Here is a 21,046-nt window from a genome sequence, read left to right as displayed (position 1 = left end):
TAGGGATAGAGGGGAATTTCCTCAATTTGAAGAAGAACACCTACCAAAAACCTATAGCTAACATCACATTTAATAGTGAGACACTCAAAGCTTTCCCACTAAGATCAGGAACAAGGCAACATATCCCTTCTTACCACTCCTTTTCAAATCACACTGGAAATCCAAGCTAATGGAATAAGACAAGAGAAAGAAATAAATGGTATAAAGATTGGAAAGAAAGAACTGTCTCCGTTCACAGATGATGTGATCATCTATATAGAAAATCTACATGAATCAATGACAAAAAAACTCCTAGAATTAATAATCAATTACAGCAAAGTTGCAAGATACAAGGTTAATATACAAAAGTCAATTGCTCTCCTATATGCCAGTAATACACTTGTGGAATTTGAAATTAAAGACATATCATTTACATCAGCACCCCCAAAATGAAATACTTAGGTATAAATCTAATAAAATACATATAAGATCTATATGAGGAAAATTACAAAACTAATGAAAAAAGTCAAAGAACTAAATAAATGGACAGTCCATGTTAATGAATAGGAAGACTCAATACTGTCAAGATATCTGTTCTTCCCTATTATCTATTAAGGCAATACAATCCCAGCCAACATCATATGTCACTAAGGAATTATAAATTAAAACAACCATCAGGTAAATGTTACCACACATTTATTAAAATGGTCAAAATCTAAAGCACTGACAACATAAAATGCTGATAAGAATACAGAGCAAAGGGACCCTCATTCATTACTGATGGTAATGCAAAATGACATAGCCCCACTGGAAGAGTCTGGCAGTTTCTTACAAAAACTAAACATACTATTAGCATACGATCCAGAAATCCTGCTACTTGGCATCCCAAATGAGTTGAAAACTTGTGTCCACACAAAAACCTGCACAAAGATGTTTAAAAGAACTTTATTCATAACTGTCAAAACTTGGAAGCAATCAAGATGTCCTTCAGTAGGTAAATGCATAAATAAGCTGTGGTATATCCAGACAGTGGACTATTATTCATTGATTAATATAATTCATCAACACATTTTAAACATTTTAACAACTGTGAAATCAGAATGTGTCTTAAAATTGATATAATATCATTGTTTAATAGGCATCATTTTTCTTTCTTAATGGATCTTTTCACATTTTAACAACTGTAAAATCAAGATACGTCTTAAGATTAATATCACATCATTGTTTGATAGGTATCATTTATTTTCTTTCTTAATGGTACACAAAATAACAGTACATCAGTGCCTAGGAATTACACAGATATATATTTTAGGGTTGATGTAATACATTCCAGAATGTATACCTCAACTTCAGAACAAACTGGACGAGTTTGCTAGTACTAACAACCAAATATTTCTCACATATATATATAAAACTTGTCAGGTTTATACTGTTATTAACACAATGTAAGTACTAGCAAAACCTGGCTTTTTATTAACTACTGTTCTTTCTACCATAATTACTAATTTTTTGCCAATTTTCTTTTTATCTTTTGGGTAACATCTCCAGTCCTGCAAAATCTTCCTGATCTGGCTTTACAGAGTCAACTGTAAAATTAACTCAAAGAGCCGAACGAATTCTCCACTCTAGAAATATCCTTTTAAAATAAAACTCATCGGGACTTCCCTGGTGACACAGTGGTTAAAATCTGCCTGCCAATGCAGGGGACACGGGTTTGAGCTCTGGTCTGGGAAGATCCCACATGCCACAGAGTAACTAAGCCCGTGAGCCACAACTACTAAGCCTGTGTTCTAGAGCCCGCGAGCCACAACTAGTGAAGCCCATGCACCTAGAGCCCGTGCTCCACAACAAGAGAAACCACCACAATGAGAAGTCTGCGCACCGCAACAAAGAGTAGCCCCCGCTCACTGCAGCAAGAGAGAGCCCGCGTGCAGCAACGAAGACCCAATGCAGCCAAAAATAAATAAATAAAAAATAAAACTCATCAATTCTGTTCATTCCTATTCCACTAGTTAATAAAAGACTGCTGTTGCAAATTATAAATTTCTGTGGACAGTACCACCAACTGACAGAAGGGTTCAAGAAAAACCTGGCCAAACTCCAGGAACTACAATGTACTTCACCCACTCATAAGGAAATACACACTTTGCTTTCTTTACCATCACAATTTGCAATTAGAAAAATGTAGTGATACAATCCTTGAAGAAACATCAACATTTTTTCAGCCCAATTCTAACAAAATAAAATGCAAATGACTAGTGAGAAATAATTGTATCTGCATTAACCCACAGAATACAGAAGACCCTTTTTTTGTTTGTCTGCTTCGTTGGTGCAATACCAGTAAACTTACTTTGGCTTATGGCTGTTCAACTGAAGTGCAAATGAATTTGTGAATGGGCACATTCAAGGATCAAGTATCTAAAAGTAAACAAATCAATATTATCCACAATGAGAAAAGTTTTGAAAAATTATAATCAGTATCTTGATAGGGGTATGGATTACAAAGGTGTATGCATTTTCCAAAACTGACTGAACTGTATACATAAGATCTGCACACTTCACTTTATATATATGTTTACATATATATACATATTATACTTCAATTTTTAAAACTTAATAAATTAGAACATGGAATGTGGAAAAGCAAAAAAAAAAAAAAAATCCTGTGGGGTTGGATGAGAATTGAGGGTGTTAGTATAAACTAAAATTATTTTTTTAAAAATATAGTTCCTAACTATGTTCACTGGAAGGGACTGGAAACAATGACACCAGTACTAATGAGAATATCTAATGCCCAGATCTTGGTTTCTATATATTGTTTCTCCACTAAGAGAAACCTGGCCTCCTTAAAATCATGACTGATTCTGCCCCATAGATGGGGCACAAAAGGTCCAACATGAGCCTGGAACATCACTGTGTCAGAAAATGATAGGGCCACACCCAAAGGACATCAGAGCCAGGATGAAGGGACTCCCACTGTCAGAACCTGGGACAATATGAACATCAAAAACATAAAGGTTGTAAATGAATGGATAAAGAGGATATGGTATATGTATATAGCCCCACACACACACAAATGGAATACCACTCAGCCATAAAAAAGAACAAAATTTTGCCATGTGCAGCAACATGACTTGGAGGGCATTATGCTAAGTGAAATAAGTCAGACAGAGGACAAATACTGTATGATACCACTTTTTTGTGGAATCTTAAAAAAGTACAACAAACTAGTGAATATGACAAAAAAGAAGCAGACTCACAGAGAGAAGCAAACCAGTGGTTACCAGTGGGAGGAGGGGAGGCAATATAGGAGTGGGAGAGGGGGAGGTACAAACTACTGGGTGTAAGATAAACTCAAGGATGTATTATACAACACAAGAAATATAGTCAATATTTTGTTATAACTGTAAATGGAAAAGTAACCTTTTAAAATTCTGTAAAACTTTTAAAAAAATTAAATACAAATACCAACAACAAAAAATAAGGGTTGTAATGGATTATAACCCACTGGATAAAGTAAAAGTCCATCAGTCCATATTGATGATAGCTAGATAAAGAGAATAAATAAAGACTAAGATATTCAAGTATTCAAGTATCTCCCCACAGTTTGTTTATTAGTTGTAAAGGGGGAAACAGTGACTATACAATGAAGAAACTGGACAACACCCTAGCCAGGTGATCAAAACCAATATTACTAATGACAAGTAAGGTCAGACACATCATGCTTCTGAATGTGATAGCCTGAGAAAGGACACATCATCATTTATGTAGAATTCTCGCCAGAGATGCATCACCTAAATCTAACAATGAGAAAATGTCAGATAACTCCAAACTGGGGAACACTGTATAAAATAACTGGCCTATATCCTTTTTTTTTAAAATTTCTAGCACTATTTTATTTATTTATTTTAAATTTATTTATTTTATTCATTCATTTTTGGCTGTGTTGGGTCTTCGTTGCTGCATGCGGGCTTTCTCTAGCTGCAGCGAGCGGGGGCTACTCTTCACTGCGGTGCGCAGGCTTCTCATTGCAGTGCTTCTCTTGTTGTGGAGCACGGGCTCTAGGCGTGCAGGCTTCAGTAGTTGTGGCATGCAGGCTCAACAGCTGTGACTCGCGGGCTCTAGAGCGCAGGCTCACTAGTTGTGGTGCACAGGCCTAGCTGCTCCACAGCATGTGGGATCCTCCCAGACCAGGGATCGAACCCGTGTCCCCTGCATTGACAGACTGGTTCTCAATCACTGTGCCACCAGGGAAGCCCATGGCCTATATTCTTAAAATATGTTGCTGTCATGAAAGACAAAGGACAGCTAAGGAACTGTTCCAGATTAAAGAGACATGACAACTAATAACAGTATGTGATCCCAGACTAAATCCTCTGCTGGGGGGAGGTGGAGTCTAAAAAAGACTTGAGATAGTTGAGATAACAGACAAAAGTGTGTAATAGGTTAAAGTACTGTATCAATGTAAAATTTCCTGAATTTGATAACCTAAGTGTGATTACAGATGAGAAAACCCTTGTTTTTAGAAAACAGAAACTGAAATAGTAAGGGTAAAATACATACAACTTAATTCTCTCAGAGAGTTCATCAAAAATAAATTGTGGGCGGCCAGAGGGGAAGATGGTGGAAGAGTAAGACACGGAGATCACCTTCCTCCTCACAGACACACCAAAAATACATCTACACGTGGAACAACTCCTACAGAACACCTACTGAACGCTGGCAGAAGACCTCAGACCTCCCAAAAGGCAAGAAACCCGCCACGTACCTGGGTAGGGCAAAAGAAAAAAGAATAAACAGAGACAAAAGGATAGGGACGGGACCTGCGCCAGTGGGAGGGAGCCGTGAAGGAGGAAAGGTTTCCACACACTAGGAGCCCCTTCGCGGGTGGAGACAAAGGGTGGCGAAAGGGGGAAGCTTCGGAGCCGTGGAGGAGAGCACAGCCACAGGGGTGCGGAGGGCAAAGCAGAGAGATTCCTGCACAGAGGATCGATGCCGACCGGCACTCACCAGCCCGAGAGGCTTGTCTGCTCACCCACCGGGGCGGGCGGGACTGGGAGCTGAGGCTCTGGCTTTGGTCAGAGCGCAGGGAGAGAACTGGGGTTGGCGGCATGAACACAGACTGCAGGGGGTTACTGCACCAGGGCTAGCCGGGAGGGAGTCCGCGGAAAAGTCTGGACCTGCCGAAGAGGCAAGAGACTTTTTCTTCCCTCTTTGTTTCCTGGTGCGTGAGGAGAGGGGATTAAGAGCGCTGCTTAAAGGAGCTCCAGAGACAGGCGCAAGCGGCGGCTAAAAGCACGGACAACAGAGACGGGCATGAGACGCTAAGGCTGCTGCTGCCGCCACCAAGAATCCTGTGTGCGAGCACAGGTCACTATCCACACCCCACTTCCGGGGAGCCTGTGCAGCCCGCCACTGCCAGGGTCCCGGGATCCAGGGACAACTTACCCGGGAGAACGCATGGCGCGCCTCAGGCTGGTGCAACGTCCCGCCGGGCCTCTGCCGCCACAGGCTGGCCCCGCACTCTGTACCCCTCCCTCCCCCAGGCCTGGGTGAGCCAGAACCCCCGAAACAGCGGCTCCTTTAACCCCGTCCTGTCTGAGGGAAGAACAGATGCCCTCTGGTCCAAAGATGAGCCCCAGGAGCTGTGAGAACAAAGAAGAGAAAGGGAAATCTCTCCTAGCAGCCTCAGAAGCAGCGGATTAAAGCTACACAATCAACTTGATGTACCCTGCATCTGTGGAATACCTGAATAGACAACGACTCATCCCAAATTAAGGAGGTGGACTTTGAGAGCAAGATTTATTATTTTTTCCCCTTTTCCTCGTTTTGTGAGTGTGGATGTGTATGCCTCTGTGTGAGATTTTGTCTGTATAGCTTTGCCTTCACCATTTGTCCTAGGGTTCTATCTGTCCGTTTTTTTTTAATAATTATTTTTTATTTTAATAATTTTATTTTATCTTACCTTCGTTTCTTTTATTTCTTTCCTTCCTTTCTCCCTCTCTCTCTCTCTCTCTTCTTTTTCTCCCTTTTATTCTGAGCCGTGTAGATGAAAGGCTCTTGGTGGTACAGCCAGGAGTCAGTGCTGTGCCTCTGAGATGGGAGAGCCAACTTCAGGACACTGGTCCACAAGAGACCTCCCAGCTCCACATAATATCAAACGGTGAAAATCTCCCAGAGATCTCCATCTCAACACCAGCACCCAGCTTCACTCAACGACCAGCTAGCTACAGTACTGGACACCCTATGCCAAACAAATAGCAAGACAGGAACACAACCCCACCCATTAGCAGAGAGGCTGTCTAAAATCATAAGTCCACAGACACCCCAAAACACACCACCACACGTGTACCTGCCCACCAGAAAGACAAGATCCAGCCTCATCCACCAGAACACAGGCACTAGTCCCCTCTACCAGGAAGCCCACACAACCCACCGAACCAACTTTAGCCACTGGGGAAAGACACCAAAAGCAACGGAAACTACGAACCTGCAGCCTGCAAAAAACAGACCCCAAACACAGTAAGATAAGCAAAATGAGAAGACAGAAAAACACACAGCAGATGAAGGAGCAAGATAAAAACCAACCTGACCTAACAAATGAAGAGGAAATAGGCAGTCTACCTGAAAAAGAATTCAGAATAATGATAGCAAAGATGATCCAAAATCTTGGAAATAGAATAGACAAAATGCAAGAAACATTTAACAAGGACCTAGAAGAACTAAAGATAAAACAAGCAATGATGAACAACACAATAGATGAATTTAAAAATACTCTAGATGGGGCTTCCCTGGTGGCGCATTGGTTGAGAGTCCGCCTGCCGATGCAGGGGACACGGGTTCGTGCCCCGGTCCAGGAAGATCCCACATGCTGCGGAGCGGCTAGGCCCGTGAGCCATGGCCGCTGAGCCTGCGTGTCCAGAGCCTGTGCTCCGCAACGGGAGATGCCACAACAGTGAGAGGCCCGCGTACCGCAAAACAACAAAACAAAGCAAACAACAAAACAAAACAAAACAAAACAATACTCTAGATGGGATCAATAGCAGAATAACTGAGGCAGAAGAACGGATAAGTGACCTGGAAGATAAAACAGTGGAAATAACTACTGCAGAGCAGAATAAAGAAAAAAGAATGAAAAGAACTGAGGGCAGTCTCAGAGACCTCTGGGACATTAAACACACCAACATTCGAATTATAGGGGTTCCAGAAGCAAAAGAGAAAAAGAAAGGGACTGAGAAAATATTTGAAGACATTATAGTTGAAAACTTCCCTAATATGGGAAAGGAAATAGTGAAGTCCAGGAAGCACAGAGAGTCCCATACAGGATAAATCCAAGGAGAAACACGCCAAGACACATACTAATCAAACTGTCAAAAATTAAATACAAAGAAAACATATTAAAAGCAGCACGGGAAAATCAACAAATAACACACAGGGGAATCCCCATAAGGTTAACAGCTGATCTTTCAGCAGGAACTCTGCAAGCCAGAAGGGACTGGCAGGACATATTTAAAGTGACGAAGGAGCAAAACCTACAACCAAGATTACTCTACCCAGCAAGGATCTCATTCAGATTTGATGGAGAAATTAAAACCTTTACAGACAAGCAAAAGCTGAGAGAGTTCAGCACCACCAAACCAGCTTTACAACAAATGCTAAAGGATCTTCTCTAGGCAAGAAACACAAGAGAAGGAAAAGACCTACAATAACAAACCGAAAACAATTAAGAAAATGGGAATAGGAACATACATATCGATAATTACCTTAAATGTAAATGGATTAAATGCTCCCACAAAAGGACACAGACTGGCTGAATGGATACAAAAACAAGACCCATATATATGCTGTCTACAAGAGATCCACTTCAGACCTAGAGACACATACAGACTGAAAGTAAAAGGATGGAAAAAGATATTCCATGCAAATGGTAACCAAAAGAAAGCTGGAGTACCAATTCTCATATCAGGTAAAATAGACTTTAAAATAAAGACTATTACAAGAGACAAAGAAGGACACTACATAATGATCAAGGGATCGATCCAAGAAGAAGATATAACAATTGTAAATATTTATGCACCCAACATAGGAGCATCTCAATACATAAGGCAAATACTAACAGCCATAAAAGGGGAAATCGACAGTAACACATTCATAGTAGGGGACTTTAACACCCCACTTTCACCAATGGACAGATCATCCAAAATGAAAATAAATAAGGAAACACAAGCATTTAAATGATACATTAAACAAGATGGACTTAATTGATATTTATAGGACATTCCATCCAAAAAGAACAGAACACACATTTTTCTCAAGTGTTCATGGAACATTCTCCAGGATAGATCATATCTTGGGTCACAAATCAAGCCTTGGTAAATTTAAGAAAACTGAAATTGTATCAAGTATCTTTTCTGAACACAACGCTATGAGACTAGATATCGATTACAGGAAAAGATCTGTAAAACATACAAACACATGGAGGCTAAACAATACACTACTTAATAATGAAGTGATCACTGAAGAAATCAAAGAGGAAATCAAAAATTACCTAGAAACAAATGACAATGGAGACACGACGAACCAAAACCTATGGGATGCAGCAAAAGCAGTTCTAAGAGGGAAGATTATAGCAATACAATCCTACCTTAAGAAACAGGAAACATCTCGAATAAACAACCTAACCTTGCACCTAAAGCAAATACAGAAAGAACAAAAAAACCCCAAAGTTAGCAGAAGGAAAGAAATCATAAAGATCACAGCAGAAATAAATGAAAAAGAAATGAAGGAAACGATAGCAAAGATCAATAAAACTAAAAGCTGGTTCTTTGAGAAGATAAACAAAATTGATAAACCATTAGCCAGACTCATCAAGAAAAAAAGGGAGAAGACTCAAATCAATAGAATTAGAAATGAAAAAGGAGAAGTAACAACTGACACTGCAGAAATACAAAAGATCATGAGAGAGTACTACAAGCAACTCTATGCGAATAAAATGGACAACCTGGAAGAAATGGACAAATTCTTAGAAATGCACAACCTGCCAAGACTGAATCAGGAAGAAATACAAAATATTAACAGACTAATCACAAGCACTGAAATTGAAACTGTGATTAAAAATCTTCCAACAAACAAAAGCCCAGGACCAGATGGCTGCCCAGGTGAGTTCTATCAAACATTTAGAGAAGAGCTAACACCTATCCTTCTCAAAGTCTTCCAAAATATAGCAGAGGGAGGAACACTCCCAAACTCATTCTACGAGGCCACCATCACCCTGATACCAAAACCAGACAAGGATGTCACAAAGAAAGAAAACTACAGGCCAATATCACTGACGAACATAGATGCAAAAATCCTCAACAAAATACTAGCGAACAGAATCCAACAGCACATTAACCGGATCATACACCATGATCAAGTGGGGTTTATTCCAGGAATGCGAGGATTCTTCAATATATGCAAATCAATCAACGTAATACACCACATTAACAAACTGAAGGGGAAAAACCGTATGATCATCTCAATAGATGCAGAGAAAGCTTTCGACAAAATTCAACACCCAGTTATGATAAAAACCCTGCAGAAAGTAGGCATAGAGGGAACTTTCCTCAACATAATAAAGGCCATATATGACAAACCCACAGCCAACATCGTCCTCCATGGTGAAAAACTGGAAACATTTCCACTAAGATCAGGAAAAAGACAAGGTTGCCCACTCTCACCACTCTTATTCAACATAGTTTTGGAAGTTTTAGCTACAGCAATCAGAGAAGAAAAGGAAATAAAAGGAATCCAAATTGGAAAAGAAGAAGTAAAGCTGTCACTGTTTGTAGATGACATGATACTATATAGAGAGAATCCTAAAGATGCCACCAGAAAACTACTAGAGCTAATCAATGAATTTGGTAAAGTAGCAGGATACAAAATTAATGCACAGAAATCTCTGGCATTCCTATACACTAATGATGAAAAATCTGAAAGTGAAACCAAGAAAACACTCCCATTTACCACTGCAACAAAAAGAATAAAATATCTAGGAATAAACCTACCTAAGGAGACAAAAGACCTGTATGCAGAAAATTATAAGACACTGATGAAAGAAATTAAAGATGATACAAATAGATGGAGAGATATACCATGTTCTTGGATTGGAAGAATCAACATTGTGAAAATGACTCTACTACCCAAAGCAATCTACAGATTCAATGCAATCTCTATCAAACTTCCACTGGCATTTTCACAGAACTAGAACAAAAAATTTCACAATTTGTATGGAAACACAAAAGACCCCGAATAGCCTAAGCAGTCTTGAGAAAGAAAAACGGAGCTGGAGGAATCAGGCTCCCTGACTTCAGACTATACTACAAAGCTACAGTAATCAAGACAGTATGGTACTGGCACAAAAACAGAAAGGTAGATCAATGGAATAGGATAGAAAGCCCAGAGATAAACCCACACACATATGGTCACCTTATCTTGGATAAAGGAGGCAGGAATGTACAGTGGAGAAAGCACAGCCTCTTCAGTAAGTGGTGCTGGGAAAACTGGACAGCTACATGTGAAAGTATGAGATTAGATCACTCCCTAACAGCATACACAAAAATAAGCTCAAAATGGATTAAAGACCTAAATGTAAAGCCAGAAACTATCAAACGCTTAGAGGAAAATATAGGCAGAACACTCTATGACACAAATCACAAGATCACAAGATCCTTTTTGACCCACCTCCTAGAGAAATGGAAATAAAAACAAAAATAAACAAATGGGACCTAATGAAACTTCAAAGCTTTTGCACAGCAAAGGAAACCATAAACAAGACCAAAAGACAACCCTCAGAATGGGAGAAAATATTTGCAAATGAAGCAACTGCCAAAGGATTCATCTCCAAAATTTACAAGCCGCTCAATAACAAAAAAAGAAACAAACCAATCCAAAAATGGGCAGAAGACTTAAACAGACATTTCTCCAAAGAAGATATACACACTGCCAACAAACACATGAAAGAACGCTCAACATCATTAATCATTAGAGAAATGCAAATCAAAACTACAATGAGATATCATCTCACACCAGTCAGAATGGCCATCATCAAAAAATCTAGAAACGATAAATGCTGGAGAGGGTGTGGAGAAAAGGGAACACTCTTGCACTGCTGGTGGGAATGTGAATTGGTACAGCCACCGTGGAGAACAGTATGGAGGTTCCTTAAAAAACTACAAATAGAACTACCATATGACCCAGCAATCCCACTGCTGGGCATATACCCTGAGAAAACCATAATTCAAAAAGAGTCATGTACCAAAATGTTCATTGCAGCTCTATTTACAATAGCCCGGAGATGGAAACAACCTAAGTGCCCATCATCGGATGAATGGATAAAGAAGATATGGCACATATATACAATGGAATATTACTCAGCCATAAAAAGAAATGAAATTGAGCTATTTGTAATGAGGTGGATGAACCTAGAGTCTGTCATACAGAGTGAACTAAGTCAGAAAGAGAAAGACAAATACCGTATGCTAACACATATATATATAATAAAAAAAAAATAATGTCATGAAGAACCTAGGGGTAAGACAGGAATAAAGTCACAGACCTACTAGCGAATGGACTTGAGGATATGGGGAGGGGGAAGGGCAAGCTGTGACAAAGTGAGAGAGTGGCACGGACATATATACACTACCAAACGTGAAATAGATAGCTAGTGGGAAGCAGCCGCAAAGCACAGGGAGATCAGTTCGGTGCTTTGTGACCACCTAAAAGGGTGGGATAGGGAGGGTGGGAGGGAGGGAGACGCAAGAGGGAAGAGATATGGGAACACATGTATATGTATAACTGATTCACTTCGTTATAAAGCAGAAACTAACACACCATTGTAAAGCAATTATACTCCAGTAAAGATGTAAAAAAAAATAAAATTGTGTACATGTAGATTAGGTAAAGGAAAGAAGTAGAGACCCAGAGAACAATGCAAATGTGGGAAAATGTTAAAAATTGATGAATCACAGATAAAGAGTATATGGGAGTTTTACTGTGCTTTTGTTTTTTAAGGTTTTATTTTTTAAAATACATCTTTATTGGAGTATAATTGCCTCACGACGCTGTTAAGTTTCTGCTATACAACAAAGTGAATCAGCCATATGCATACATATATCCCCATATTCCCTCCCTCTTGAGCCTCCCCCCACCCTCCCTATTTCACCCCTCTAGGTCGTCACAAAACACGGAGCTGATCTCCCTGTGCTATGCTGCTGCTTCCCACCAGCTATGTGTTTTACATTCGGTAGTGTATATATGTTGATGCTACTCTCACTTCGCCCCAGCTTCACCCTCCACCCCAGGTCCTCAAGTCCATTCTCTATGTCTATGTCTTTACTCCTGCCCTGCCGCTAGGTTCATCAGTATCATTTTTTTTTTTAGATTCTATATAGCCAGGACATGGAAGCAACCTAAATGTCCATCGACAGATGAATGGATACTATGCTATTCTTGCATCTTTTCTAAGTATGAAGTAATTTCAAAATAAAAAGTAAAAATAAAAACATAAATGAATTAACTTCATGTGTTGTAGTCCTAATCTCCAGTACCTCAGAATGTGACCTTGATTTGAAGATATTGTCTTTACAGAGGTCATCATATTAAAATGAGATCATCAGAGTGGGCCCTAATCGAATATGGCTGGTGTCCTTATAAAAGGGGGAAATTTGTATAAAGACATGTGAAGAGAGACAGGGAGAAGATGGCCATCTACAGCCCAATGAATGCTTGCGGCTATGAGAAGTCAGGAAAGAGGCCTGGAACAGATCCTTCCCTAGCACCCTCAGAGGGAGCATGGCTCAGGCAACAACCTGATTTTAGATGTTTAGCCTCCAGAGCTGGGAGAAAATAATTTTCTGCTCTCCTAAGCAGAAATAAACAAAAGAATTAAAATAGTCAAACAAACAAAACACACCTACAGGACATTATGCTAAAATAAATTAAATAATTTTTACAGACATCTGTGATATACTTTCACCGAATAAAGATGTTTAAAAAGCACAGATATTTTAAGTACTCACTACTATTCACCAAATAAAGAAGAAATCATCAAACACCAATCTTGCACTGTAAAGAAAATCATGTGATATAAAGAACCAAAAAAAAAACCCAAAAGAACTAACCAAACTCAATGCACTATCCTATTGATATACGTGCTTTTAACGTAAACTAAATCCCATATGAGAATAAGTATACTAAAATTCATTTAACAGGTTATCATTATTTAAAGACATATTTTTTAAAAATCTCCCATTAGAATCAACCAAAAAATTATTAAAACTAAAAGAAGAGTTAAACATGTGAAGTTTATTAAATATACACGTTTTTCATATATTAACAAAAGTTTACAAAATATAATGAAAAAATAATCTCATTCACAGCAGCATCTAAAAATATACTAAAAATTTTACTGAAAGTCAAAGAAGATTAATAAAAGAAGGGGTACCACTTTATGAGTTAGAATACTATATACTGTAAAGACATCAGTTCTATCCAAATCTATCAACAAATGTTAACAGGGTTTTGAATGGAATCAGACAAAAAGGACTCTAAAGACATTTGGAAAAATAAACTTTGGAGTATCCAAAACTTTTGGAAAAGTAACAAAGAAGTATCTGCCTTACCATGTATTAAAATATACTGGAAGCTACATCAATATAAACAATGTGTTCTACTGTCAAGAGACACATTATAAGAGGAGGCCAAAAGTAGATTCATATATATATATAAGAATGTAATAAAAGCAGCATCTCAAATAAATAAAAGGTGTTGAATGTGCTGCCCATTTGAGGAAAAACTGAACTGGATCCTTACCTCATGCGACAAAATTAATTCCAGATAAATAAAAGGTTAAGATGTAAAATGTGAAACTATAAAAGAACTTGAAAATATTATTGCAACGGGGAAGTAATTTCTAAATTTGACATTAAAAGCAGAAAACATAAAGAAAATGGCTGGTGTAAACTGTTATTAAAGACAACACTGAATATATTTTTTGTTTTATGTAGCAATCTTAATAAACCTATAACATTATTACACTTATTATTATGCTTTTAGAGTTGTGGCTTGGGCAGTAAAATCAGAGTATGTTATTCTACCCATCTGATTTCATTTTAAAGGGAACAATTTTCTACTTTGATTTGACAACTGGCTTTTCCTGTAATGCTTAGGGGTTATTTGAGTAACAAAAAGTACTTAACTCCTATTTTTTCACACTTCTGTGTTTGTTATCTTTAGTTAGAATTTTATAAAAATCTAAAATTTGGGTAACTTCCTATAATTTGACACCAAGTTATTAAAATGTTATGTTTTTTAAATTGACTGAAGTTAATATTCTAGGTGAAGAAATAATAAGTACCTACAAGGACTTTTTTTTCGGCTTCAGACCCACTGGATCTAAGTGCTACTTGCACCTCAACTTATGTTATAAGCAAATGTTTGTTCTGCAAGGGAAAAAAATGCTTATTTAAATGTGATATTTCATGTCAAATTCCTAGATTCTTCTCCCTTCCCTTTACATCACAGTCATTCAAACATTTGCATTTGCAATACAGAGGCAAGAAGTATTCATAATGGAGTTCAGATTCTTTTTTTTTTTTTTTTTGCGGTACGCGGGCCTCTCACTGTTGTGGCCTCTCCCGTTGCGGAGCACAGGCTCCGGACGCGCAGGCTCAGCAGCCATGGCTCACAGGCCCAGCCACTCCGCAGCATGTGGGATCTTCCCGGACCAGGGCACGAACACGTGTCCCCTGCATGGGCAGGCAGACTCTCAACCACTGCGCCACCAGAGAAGCCCTGGAGTTCAGATTCTTTAACGTGATTATTTTTACTTTCGAAATCCTCTTTTTTGTCCTTTCATAAATTAGCCTAAAGTGCAGGATAAAAGGTATAAAACCCGAGTTATGATACAGAATTTACACAGGACTTCAGGGCTTAGGGGTAAAGGCTTAAACCAGCAAGAGTCCATTCCTCAGCCCTGACTTAGCATGTTCCTCAGCCACCATTTGGACTTCGCTGAAAGACCTGGAAGGCAACAGATTACTACAGCAGATAAGAGTTCCATGCAGAGGAGTCAGTTGTGTCAAATACCACTGAGCAGCTCACGATGAGTACAGAAAATCTGGCACATGGAAGCCATCAATGACACTGACAAGAATGGTTTTTGAGACATTACTCATGGCAAACAGGTAGATGGATGATAGGAGCAGGCTAAATAGTCAAGGGAAGGTGAGGGAGAGAAGGTACTGCAAGTAAACAACTCCCCGATGCATGTGGCTACTAAGCAGGAGGCTGGAAGATAACTGCTTTCTTACTAAGTCTATACTAGAGATTATTTGCTGATGGAAATAAACCAACGAAGAGGCAAAGACTAGAAAAAAGAGAGGAGAAATAGTCAAAATTCTCACTGATATCAAAACCAAATAGAGTTAACGAGGTGATATTTATCTCTGTGCTTACATCAACCTCAACAGAAATAATTTAGCATTTTTGTAGAAGCTGCCCTATAAATTTTGTGGTCATATTTTTTTAAAGTTTTTTTTGAAAAGATTTATTTTATTTTTATTTACTAAGACTATGTTGGGTCTTAGTTGCGGCATGCAGGATCTTCGCTGAGGCATGCAGGATCTTTCGTTGTGGCGTGCGGGCTTCTCTCCAGTTGTGGCATGAGGGTTTTTCTCTCTCTAGTTGTGGCACACAGGCTCCAGGGCACGTGGGCTCTGCAGTTTGCAGCACGCAGGCTCTCTAGTTGAGGCATGCGAGATCAGTAGTTGTGGTGTGCTGGCTTAGTTGCCCTGCGGCATGTGGGACCTTAGTTCCCTGACCAGGGATCGAACCTGAGTTCCCTGCATTGTAAGGCAGATTCTTTACCACTGGACCACCAGGGAAGTCCCTCTTGGTCATATTTTCAACACTTAAGCAGTATTTCCATGTAAACTCATGTCTCCAAATTATTGGTACTAAAGCATACTAATTTCTTTGCTCTCTAAACACTCTAAGTAACTCAACATACGTAAGAGATTTTATGCCCAGGAAATTTCTCTTAATAATATGAGTTTTTTCCTTCATAGCAGCTTCACTAATTTTATTTTATTCTCATTTTTAAAAAAATCCCTGTTGATGTTTGAGTTCATGTTCTAGTAAAAGTTTTTCATTACACATATTTTCCACACATCATATTAATCACAGTTCCTACTATGATTTTTTCTTAAGTCCTAAACTGTGACCTTTGACAGATATATGTAAAAATGTTCTTTATTTTCACAAAGAATTAGAAGCTTTCCTATTTTTCTTAAAATGCAAACGGCTCTATTTTAGGCTTCCCTTTTTCGATAGAGTCAAAAAAGCACTGTCACTTTAGGATTGGGGAGACAACACAGAGTGCCAGATTAGAGCATCCTCTACTTAGCTCCACTGATTGTTGCAACTGGGGAACGTAGGTCCTATGCTGCCATATTCCAGTTTTTCAAAATAAGCCAGAGAGCTGGATTTTCTTTTTGGGAAATCTCCCAACTTTTAATTGTTTGTAACTAATTAAAGAAATACAGCGTAAGCCAAATATAGCATGCCCGCAGGCCAAATCCAGCTAAGAGGCCACCAGTTCACAACTTCAAGGTTAAAGAATCATAGTAGGTCTGCTTTTCTTTCACATTTTTCTTGTTTTTAGGTAATTCTTCCCTCCAAAAAGGGATATCACAAGATTTTCTATAATATAGCCATTCAGAGATTCAAAGCAAGGTTAAATAAGCTCCACCGTCACCAAGTGCCATTTAACATCTGTCTTTTTTAAAGTAGTATACCAAATTTGCATTTTGATACTAGTTTGCAATGGGAAAGAAATTCATCTTTAAATTTTCAGTTGCTTTTGTGAAGGGCAGTTTTCTTACACCTACAAGATAATTAACATTTATAGCACACCTAATTAACATTTATAGCACACCTACAGTGTGCAAGGGACACTACTAAACACTCACATTTACGTATTTCATTAAAGCCTAAATTACCTTGTGAAGTAGATTTTATTATCTCATTTTAGAGACAACTTGCAACAGTTCACAAACTTCTCAGTTTTTGTTTCTCAGCACTCAGAATCCAGCAGAAATAGTTGGTTAGGCTTGTTTTTTGACAGGTATCATCAATCAAAAATAATTACAACCATCTTAAATCACAGTAACAAAAATGCAAGCAAAAGTATTGAAGGATGATATCTTTTGAAAATACAGCTAAACCTGAATTTCAACTCCTAATAAATTCTTCACTTTCATTGATCTTACAATCATTGAAATGGCCAGTTATTTTCAAGACAAGTAAAATTGAAGTCAGCTCTGCTTTTTGGTTAATATGTTTCTTTCCAGGGTCTCTAAAAAGACTAAAAGTTTTATAGAATCAAAGCTTTTTTCATTAATTAAAGAGGACTAAAAAAAAAAGAACACTGGCTGCTGCCACAAAGAAGTTACTGAACATGTGTGGTGGGCCAGGCACTGTGCTCAGCCCAGTAACACACGGAGCCAAGTAAGATTCCTTCCTCACACAGAGCCTTACAGTTTCTAAGAATGGAAACACAACAGATCCTGTTAAAAATGTTCATACAAATTATAATTACAATGATGATAAGTGCCAAAAAAGAAATGTAAAACAAGGTATTATGATAGCTTTGACAAAGATGTGTAAGTTTAAGTAAAAAGACATTACTGGGCAAAATCTCAATATAATAAGGGGGATAAAAAGACAACTGCTCTGTTACAGTGACGTGTGGCTCCTTTAAAACTATTACAGTCTGGGCCCAGAAGGACCAGGGGCTCCCCTGGGTCCCCAGCTGCCCCAGGAGAGAGAAGGGTCATGCTGAGAGCACTCTGGGACCCAGGGCCACCTGCAGGTTTGGCTCAACTTCACAGCAGCCAGGCCCTGGACACCCTCAACCACAGCAGAACATCTGCCTGTGCTTTCTTCCCTAAAGTCATTTTGATTCCTCTTTTTAGCTTAGCTCCTGTTACTTAATTGATGCTGCAAAAGTTCTTATTAAAGTTTCATATAGTATTATAATTGTAAAATAGTGTTTTTAAAATTAAAAAATTGTTTAATATAATTCATATGAATACATAGCTCCAGGTCGTGAGACCCTCTAGAAATATATAGGTCTTTATTAAATTTTAATAAAGAATTGCTATTTACTACAACCATCAGTGAAATCTGACATGGTAGAAATGTTTAAACAATAAAACCAATTTGTATGTTAATAGCTGTTACTATAAATGTATATATAAATTTACCTAAATAAATTTCTTTTTGGCCATGCCAAAAAAAAAAAAAATTACAGTCTGAAGGCTTACATTAAAATACTATTAGTACATAATTCTATTTATATTTCATATATGCTAGTGTTAAGTTTCTATGTGTAAGTCTTCACTTTGATGTTTTTAAAGCCATTCTTTTCCCTACAAGACACACACACATAACCTCAATATTTAAAAAGTAAAACCCTTATCAGGATTTAATTCCAAAGCTCAATGAACAAAAAATAATTAATGCATTATGTATTTATAAAAATTAAAAACAGACAAAACCAATAACATTTATCAAATAATGTGGAGAAAATGGTTAAAATGCTTTTATTGATAATGTGTTAAACAATATTAAGTTTTGAAGTATGGATATTGTAATAAATTTGTCAATTACTTGGTTTTTGCAAAGATATAAAAATAACATGGGTTAGGAAGCTACAAAAGTAAAGCACTAAAATGGGGCACAGGGCTTCCCTGGTGGCGCGGTGGTTGAGAGTCTGCCTGCTAATGCAGGGGACGCGGGTTCGAGCCCTGGTCTGGGAGGATCCCACATGCCGCAGAGCGACTAGGCCCGTGAGCCACAATTGCTGAGCCTGCGCGCCTGGAGCCTGTGCTCCGCAACAAGAGAAGCCGCGACAGTGAGAGGCCCGTGCACTGCGATGAAGAGCGGCCCCCGCTTGCCACAGCTGGAGAAAGCCCTCACGCAGAAGCAAATACCCAGCACAGCCAAAAATAAATATAAAAAAATAAGATGGGGCACAGTTTTCTAGTAAAAAATTGGCACCATAGGAATAAATACAAAAATTTTAAAAATATGCTTAAGAAAATGTGTCCAGGGACTTCCCTGGTGGTCCAGGGAACTAAGATTCCACATGCCGGAGGGCAACTAAGCCTGCATGCTGCAACGAAGAGTCCATGTGCTGCAATGAAAGATCCCGCAGGCGCAACAAAGATCCCATGTGCCGCAACTAAGACTTGACGCAACCAAATTAATTAATTAATTTTTTTAAAAAAGAAAGTGTGTCCAAAATGTCTCAACTCTCACTAGCAATTAATGATTTTTATGTCAAAATAACAAATAGCAAATGTACAAAGTGTTCAAATACAATAAAAGATTCAAAACTCAAAAATATCTCATGAGATTTATCTCCATTCTACATCCAGTTTTTTAAATATATAAATATATTCACTTAATGATTTAAATAACAAGATCCCACAGCAGCATACTCTATATTCTCACAGGTTACTTTCAAACATCTTCCCTGCTTCATGCAGTCATAGATTTTTAAGCAATGTAGGGAACCACACGTCAATTGTTTTGGAACACGTTCTATTTTTGAACACATGGAAGTTTAGAAGAAAAACCCATGATGGTGCTTGACATGCCATGCAACTCAAAGAACGAAAAATTCACAAATCCTAATAGACTCAGCTTTTCTCGCCCTTTCCAAAAACCATCTTTAAAAGGAAGAGGGAACCAAAATATCAGTCATCTAATCACCCCGTATTTATTAATAATCTAATATGTTTAAGGTTCCCAATATGCATGATAGGAGCCAAAGACAAAAGACGTGACTAAACTTCCAGCACAGCGTAACTGTTCACTTTCCTCGTATAAGTAGGTCAATGCTTACCTTACCAGCTATTTTTAAGATTAACAATAATGGCACAGCATACCGTAGAAACACAAATGGTAGCTAGTATAATTATTTTAAATCAGAGACAGAGGACAAATACTTAGAAAGAAAAATAGTACAAACTGTCATTAAAAGCCCTACAGAAGCACAGAAAAGGAAGAAATGATCAAGAGCTCAGATGAAATTAAGGCTTCACTGAAAAGGTAAGATTTAGGTTGAGCCTACTGAGAAGGCTTGGATTTATTAGATAAGAAGAGAAGGAGGGGATTAACAGAGAAGCAAAGATAAGACTACAGAATGAGGGCCACAGAATATAAAGCCAATCCGACATCTTATTATTGAGCAAAAATATGTAAACAAATTAGAACTTAATCATGAGCTAAAGAGAACAAAACCTGTATGAACAGTATACAATAGAACATCAAGTCCCAATGCCCAGCCACAAATTTTTATCAGTTGTATCTTTCCTCTTTTGGAAAAAGTGTGAGGGGACAAGTCTTGTTTAGAAAATATGACACCTACTCTCAAAATACTAAAAAGATTGATATAAATGGGACTATATTTCTATGACACAATCTGATTACTAATAATAATGACTTTTTTCTGAAGAGTATTAAGCAGATTGATGCACGTTATTAATACTTAAAATGACCTAGATATGGGGAAAAAAATCAGTGCTTTTTAATGGACTGATAATGTTTAACAGAGGTATAGTTAGTTTACAAATAATGCTTAAGTTTCTTAAACCCTCAGAAATGGGACCAGTTACATATAAACATATACTTATGAAATATATTCAAATTTTAATAACCAAATTTTTTAAGTGATTCCTTAAAAGTTAAAAAAAAGTTTATATATATTCTAACTAAAACTTAGAACTCGAAAAATTGTAACATAAAACAGTCAAATTAACATTCAGAATATGACACTGGGAATTTTATGACAGTTTTTATGTGAAAAATCTTTTTGAAGTCTTCATTTATCTAAGAGCAGCAAGGAAATAGAACAAAAGAAATATTGTAACTGCTTTCGGGACTTTTTCCCATCACATTTGTGAAATATAAGAACAGTCCAATTCATGACATTTTATGCCAGGAAGGTTATTTTTTTTCT

At 38.0% G+C, this 21,046-nt stretch overlaps 1 protein-coding gene across 4 annotated transcripts in view; it reads right to left on the bottom strand.

The window, feature by feature from the left end:
• BMPR1A (bone morphogenetic protein receptor type 1A) overlaps window positions 1-21,046 on the bottom strand; it is a 140,499-nt gene that overhangs the window by 83,193 nt on the left and 36,260 nt on the right. The window contains exons 1-2 of one of the 4 annotated variants that reach the window (XM_089897793.1): window positions 5,428-7,529; window positions 2,330-2,397 (exon numbers count right to left, since the gene is read on the bottom strand). The exons of 1 other annotated variant lie outside the window; for it this stretch is intronic. The gene's annotated coding sequence lies outside the window, so the exon portion shown is untranslated. Of the gene's footprint in view, window positions 1-2,329; window positions 7,530-21,046 lie in introns of those variants that run through there. 2 more of the 4 variants (XM_022562471.3, XM_089897792.1) reach the window with 2 other exon arrangements.

The sequence above is a fragment of the Delphinapterus leucas genome, chromosome 16 (genome assembly GCF_059928025.1).
Source record: "Delphinapterus leucas isolate spDelLeu-1000000601 "Yukka" chromosome 16, BTC_Dleu_Yukka2, whole genome shotgun sequence".
In the NCBI taxonomy this organism is placed as follows: domain Eukaryota; kingdom Metazoa; phylum Chordata; class Mammalia; order Artiodactyla; family Monodontidae; genus Delphinapterus; species Delphinapterus leucas.
This window is presented reverse-complemented; position numbering and strand designations above follow the sequence as displayed.